The following is a 7,270-nucleotide window of genomic DNA, read 5'->3' as shown; positions in this document are numbered from 1 at the left end:
TCCCACTCCACCAGCTTCGAGTATAAGAGCATAATTATATTCTTCTTGGACTGACAATATACTGTTCTATTTATTCTAGCCTGAAGGCGAGATACAAATGAATGGTGGGTTGGGGAGGGGAGAAGAGGTGGGACTTGTCTCTGAAGGAATCCAGTGAGTGACCCGCCCTTTGACGGAAACCAAGTTACATGACTCAAGGAAACCAGACGTGCATACTGTGATATTTTCTAGGTCTGAGGAATGAAGCAGTGATATTCTCTCCTTAAAAAGCTGGACTCTCAGGATCCTCAGTATACGATGCGTCTTCAACTTTTCGAGTTTTCTGTAAAGGAAAACTGTTGGGATTTTTTTTTTCTGTATGTCCGTCCGCACATTTACTGACAGCCCTCAGATCTTAAAAATTACTTTGTCTAGAGGGTTGCAAATTGTTAAGTTGATCATCCACCCTCCAATCATCAAACATACCAAATTGCAACCCTGTAGTCTCAGTAATTTTTATTTTATTTAAGGTTAAACATTCCCATGTGCGTCTGGCACCGCTATATGTGCCAACAACACAGGCCAGCATTGGTCAGTGGCTGAAGGTTTCATGGGCCGCGGGTAAAAGTTTCATACAGCGTTATACACTGTACGAAAACTTGACTGAACCTTTGGCGCATATTTTCCTTGTTTTTAGTCAGACACGAGTCAAGAAAATTACAGGTCTTGAAGAACAAGAAAGCGGTTGTTTTTATCACATGCAGATGATAACAGTAATTTGGATATCCAGGTGCATGAGAAAAGCAGTTCAATATTACAAGGTAATATCTCATGCAAAACAACTGTTTCAAGATATTTGCAAATATACGAACGAAGTTTTTTAAATAAACAAATAACTTATACATCGGTGGTTATAGTATCCTGATATCAATACAAATGTATCCATGATAAGATTATACTGACAAAGTGCCAAAATGTTATCGCTTGAATTCGCCCTTCACTTGACTTTGCTGTTGGAGACAACTGCCTTTTGAAGTCCCCTTTCTTGCCACCTGTCCTTCAGTCAGAGGCAGATCTTGGTGTCTGACTTTAATGACTCAGTAGATCAACTTGATCATGTTATTAGATAAGTCAACGAAGGAGCTGGAAATGTGGATGTTCTTGGTGTTCGTCTTCCTAGCAGTGTTATGGGTAGTAATGAAAACTTGAAATGGCTGTCGTCACATTGTAAAACGAAAATGTTTACCTCTAGTGGGAGTTCATAACCTTTCACTTGACAGTAACTCTTTTGGAACGTTCATGTCCACCTTGATTGTAACCAACTGCTACTTTGGATTTTCAAGAAACGGGCCAAAGTAATTCCCCTCACTAGTATCAAACTATAGAGGTCGGGTCTATTGGTGTGAGGTGGTTGGCTACAGATCACTGTGGCTATTGTTATATATACACACACACACACACACACACACACACACACACACACACACACACACACACACACACATATATATATATATATATATATATATATATATATATATATTATATATATATATATACATGTATATACATCTGTGCACCATTATCATAGTGTCTGCGAAATTTGTATTTAGAAAGTAAGCCTTCGGTGGCCACAACTAGCTTTAAAACTTTAAAATTGACGGAGGGCAGCGAAATCTTGCTGTCGTAATGTGCATTTTTCAAGACGATTCATATTGATATGGAAATTCCATATATGGATATTCCAAATTATTATTAATTATCTAGAAAAATACACATTTGGACTGATAGCTTGTTACAAAGAAATAGAAATAAATAAATGAATATATATGTATATGGAACAGTTTATATAAATTTGATTTAGCTGCATGATTAGAGGCTATACTAGCCCCATCTTCCTGAACGCGTACAGTAATATCCCAATTTCGAACGTAATTTTTGATGCGTGACTTTGCCTCTCAACCACCTTCGAGTATAAGAGCATATATTCTTCAGTGAAAGAAAACTTGTTGGACTGACAATATACTGTACTAGTTATTTTAGCCTGAAAGCGAAATACAAATGAATGAGGGGCGTGGGGTGGGAGAGAGGAGGGGGGGGGGGGACTTGTCTCTGAAGGAATCCAGTGAGTGACCCCTCCTATGAAGGAAGCCAAGTTACATGACTCAAGCAAACCAGACGTGCTCAGTGACCTGACCATACTGTGATATTCTCTAGGTCTGAGGAATGAAGCAGCGATATTCTGTCTTCAAGAAACTATTCTCCCAAGATCCACTGTATGCAGTCTGTCTTCGGCCATTCTATATCTCATGCAAAACAACTTTGTAAGATATTTGCAAAGATACAAACAAGGTTTTTTTAAATAAACAAATGACCATCGGTGGTTCTAGTGTCCTGGTTTCATAAAAAAATGTATCCATGATAAGATCATACTGACAAAGTGCCAAAGTGTTATCGCTTGGATTCGCCTGTTACCTGACTTTGCTGTTGGAGACAACTGCCTTTTGAAGTCCCCTTTCTTGCCACCTGTCCTTCAGTCAGAGCAGATCTTGGTGTCTGACTTTAATGACTCAGTAGATCAACTTGATCATGTTATTAGATAAGTCAACGAAGGAGCTGGAAATGTGGATGTTCTTGGTGTTCGTCTTCGTGGCAGTGTTATGGGTTGTAATGAAAACTTTAAGGGACTGTCGTCACATTTTAAACTTTAAAGTTCCGTCCTCTTTTTTTGTTTTTAATTTCTGTGACTTTCCATGTGTTGCTGTTATCCGAATTTTATCACATTCCTCTTAGCTTGGCCGTAGTCTCCCTCCTTTTTCCCTTTTACTTCATATGGGCAATATATTCTGCAGAAGTTACAAACCCTGCTGCCAATATCTAAATCATTTATCATGCATTCTCTTTTGTCTCTTAAAAATTGTAATGCCCGTAGACATAACAAAACATATATCACACCATAATTAAGTCCTTTTTTTTCTTCCTCTTTTTTCTTAAGGATTTGTACGTGCCTGTCGTCTTAAGCTAAATTCTGTCCTCATCAGCTTTCACGAAGTGATGATATGAATATGGATGTGTGTATAGAATACTAAATCAAGCTATCTCCTATCTGCATTCAGGATGTTTGTGCGTGCGTGCGTGCGTCCGGTTATTCGTCTCCTTAAAAAAATTCTATCTTTTCCTATTTTCAATGTCTGTTTACAATACTCTTATCAAAACAAAATCGGTCCTGTCCTGTCTTCAGAGTGTGTGTGAGTGTCATTCGTCTTGAGCCAGTTTCTGTCTTGTGATGTGAGTTCATATGTTTGTGTCATGCGTTTGTGTCCAGTCATGCACAGACTCATCAAAAGGTTGAATAACCCCCCAGAGTCTCATACGCATCATAAAGGTGAACTCTTCTTCCCTCCCAAGAGCAGGACAATAAAAAAATGAGGTAAATCCAGGCAAGAAATGAATGACACAAGTATATTTTAAGAACCATTAGACCGTTTTGTTGCTTCCTGGATCCCAGTTCAAGTCTGCCGTAGGAGCTGAATAAACTTCGTTCGGGTTCAGACTACGACGAAACGGTTAGGAAGTTTTTATCAGGCGTAATTGAACGTTCTTGAATCTTGATGGTTCAGCATTTTGGTCAAATATTCTGGTTAATCTTGTTAAAGACGTCGTTTTATGTTAGCTCAGTTAAGAGGCCCACATATCACAAGTTTTGGACAGTTTTCAATCTTCATTTCTAAAATGACAGTTATCCAGTAGAAGAAAAGGAAGCCAATTGAATTAAACTGCATTGGTCGTAAAAATTCAGTACACGGTCTTCTCTTCCACAAGAATCATTTTCGTCGTTCGTAGATAGAATTTTCCTTCGCTGGTCAATCATAGTTTTACATTTTGTGCTTCAAGACATACATAAATTCCCATCCTTGATTATCTCATTATGCCTGTATCTTTTTCTTTTACTTTATCTGCAGAGAACAACGCTTACAGAAAAAAAAAAAAAATCACGATATGCAAAATCTGATAGCAAAGTCCAAATGAATTTAGAGTGTAACGAAACTCGCAGTCGTGATACCGACACAGACGTCGAGGAAGCAGAGGACGTAATCGCTGAGCTTTGAGGATGACGCGATTTATGGGTAGCAAAGGACCGAAGAGATTGTAGGAATAGCATGGGGTACACCGCACTCCTCTTCCCGCACCCCCCACCCCCGCCTCCTCCCCACTTTCCTGTAACCCCAGCCGTTTTGCACCTGAACCGAGTCGTTTTGTACTTCGAAATTTTTGCTGCAAGTTGAAGAATGATCGGCGAGACGTGACAATGTTTTTCGTCCATAACTCATGGCGCGCGGGGTTCCCAAGGGTCTATATATTGCCTTCCTGCTTCCTGTTCCATGGTTGTTTTTAGAATCCACAGGGTCATGGAGTAAATGCGTATGGAGGAAGGAGAGACAGACTTATTGTGTATGTTTGTTATGATGAGTCGTCTGAGTTTTACATCGCGAAGAGACTCTGGGAGCTGCACCGGTGAAGAGGACTAAAGGGAAAGTCTTAGACCCCAAAGCGGTTGTTCACATCAAGGGACAGAATTCACGCAACAGAACAAAATGTTTCAAGCCAAATTACACACTTTGGCTCTAATTTTCCGCAAGTGCTATGTCCATTTTGCCATGCTCAATGTGTTGTATATTTCGGACCTTACTTCCTATTTTTACATAATTTCCTTTCACTGCAGTCGCAGTTTTTTCTGCCCTTTACTTTCAGTATTCAAACTAGTTTCGATGTTCATGTTGTACAGAATATGCCTGTGTTCATGGTGGGAGCGTCATATCTCCAATGTTTATGTAAGGTCCTCAGCTTGGCTTACTATGCAAAGTTCATATTGTAGTTGTCTACGTATTCCTCACAACAAGACTTTGTAAGAAATGGGGTTACAATACCTGGCGGTTTCTTTCGCAAAATGCGCCGCTATACACATTTTATTAACGGTATTGCTGCGCTCGCAAGCAGATCTTCCATAACTTCGCGTGACTTCCAGCATGCTTGCCAACGAAATTACTTTATTGCACACTAATTTACCGGCATTAAATGTCATTATTACTTGCTCATTCATTAAATGACCCATTAAATTTGAAAAAGCCACCTTTGGGTCCAGGCAACACGAGACATTACAACTTAATGTCAGGCATTGCTAAACTCATCCCCAATAAAAACTCTGATACTAAAAACAAATGAAGTACTATTACAAGCTTCACATAGTTTTGAACGGTTCCTCGTCACGATTCTTGGTCATTAAATGACTCCAGCACCTGACCGATGATATTAGGATGCCAGATCATCATGAATGAGTGAATTAAGTCATCATATTACAAAGATTTAAAGATTTATTCTTTAAAATAAACAAGTAAAAAATGCGTCGAAGTTTCTTTGGTGCAATCGAGTTTTCTGTACAGCGTATAGTGCTGTATGAAACTCTCGATGTGCTGTAATTATGAGACTCAGCCACGACTGGATATCGCTCAGTTGCTCCCCAGATGCTGTCAAGTGAAGATGCGTCGGCTGCTGACAACTTCAGCGGTGCCAGATGCACGATCATGACTAACTTTAACCTTAAATAAAATTAAAACTACTGATGGAAGAAGGCTGCAATTTGGTATAATTAAGATTGAGGGCAGAGACAGAAAAAGTTCGGACAAACAGACAATTAGCCAATGGTTTTCTTTTGCAGAAAACTAAAACCTGCCAAGAATGTATTATATATTAATAGTCAACAGATTCTGGAATATACGCCGTTGCTTCTTTAGAGAGACTCTTCTACTTGTTTATTTCTTTATAATTCTATATACTGTGTAGATAATTTTAATTTGACTCTTAATTGCTCTAAACAGCTTTCATGTTACATATGGAGATGTATGACCGGTATCAAATCTTATGTCAAGTTAATTTGACCCGCTTGTAGTCACAGCGAATTTTTTTAATTTTTATTTTATTTTTTTCATCCATGACTGATGAAACTCCAGTTCTTTTATAACTCGTGGATCTGGGAAACTGTTTACCCTTTTAACATTTAGAAATGGAAATCCGAATTGTTGCGTTACCAGTAGGTAGTCTACGTTTTGAGAAAAACAAAAAGTATTTACTAAATTTCACGAAGCATCAGTCTTGCTCAGGAAAATAAATAAGTAAAGGACAAGAAAGTTAACCAGAATGCAGTAAGCTTAAATGAATCTGAAATACGTAAGGAATCAAAGAATGGATATGATGTTAAACAAAGGAATTAAACACCTAAGAAGCAAAATTTATGGAAATCAGCAGAAACTTGTGCAAAACCATAGGAAAACCCAGACAAGGTACAAAAATATAAGAATAACTAAATTTTGTATATGCGAAACAATATGTAAATCAGGGAAATAGCTATGGGGGAAAATATGATCCACATTGAATGCACTATAAAATTAATTCAATAAGAAAGATTCATTGATAAAAGAATTAGAAATAATATCGAAGTCGGGAATTAGGTAAAAAAAAAAAAAAACTTACAAAAATGTAGGCTTCACAAAATAGTGGGAAAAGCATGAGAATAGGCAATTAGATAACAAAAAAAATTCGTAAATCTGTGCAATTCAAAGATATGGAATCAGCAAATAAAACAGTTGCAAAGCTATAAGGTGTTGTATACTTATTTGTACATAATAATATTAACTTCCTAACTTAACAAAGTTACTGCTAAATGTTACGAATAACAATACTCCGTTTTCTTTAGTGAACCTAGCAGCATTCTAATGCATTTTATATACTTTGATTATTTTCACTTGGCATTTAAAACTTGATTGCTTTACCAATACCGTTAGCTTATTTTCAAATCAGTAAAGAAATTAATTTTGTAAGTGATAAGAACTGTTTACCTGGCAACTTTTTTCTCTGGTCTAGGCCAACAGCATGTTTTCGTTTTGGTGCTCCTGCAAATTCAGAGACCATGGTGGACGGTCATCCGTACGCATATTCCCGAATCCCGAAGTGGACGGTCATCCGTACACATATTCCCGAATCCCGAAGTGGACGGTCATCCGTACGCATATTCCCGAAGTGCACTGAGCTTCGGAAAGACTCCTCCCCTACAGCCACTATGGGCGAAGACCCAGATATCTCGCTCTCCTAGCAGATAACGCAATTCGTTCCGCCATACTGCCCACTTCGTTCTCCTCCGTCATTAGCTTATTTTGTTATATTTTTATTATTTTTATGCTATGTAAACATGAAATTGTGATATATATCCATATTTTACGATAGCAATATGCATAAG

The sequence above is a fragment of the Macrobrachium nipponense genome, chromosome 6 (genome assembly GCF_015104395.2).
Source record: "Macrobrachium nipponense isolate FS-2020 chromosome 6, ASM1510439v2, whole genome shotgun sequence".
In the NCBI taxonomy this organism is placed as follows: Eukaryota; Metazoa; Arthropoda; class Malacostraca; order Decapoda; family Palaemonidae; genus Macrobrachium; species Macrobrachium nipponense.
The sequence above is the reverse complement of the archived record's forward strand: the minus strand, read 5'-3'. Positions refer to the sequence as shown.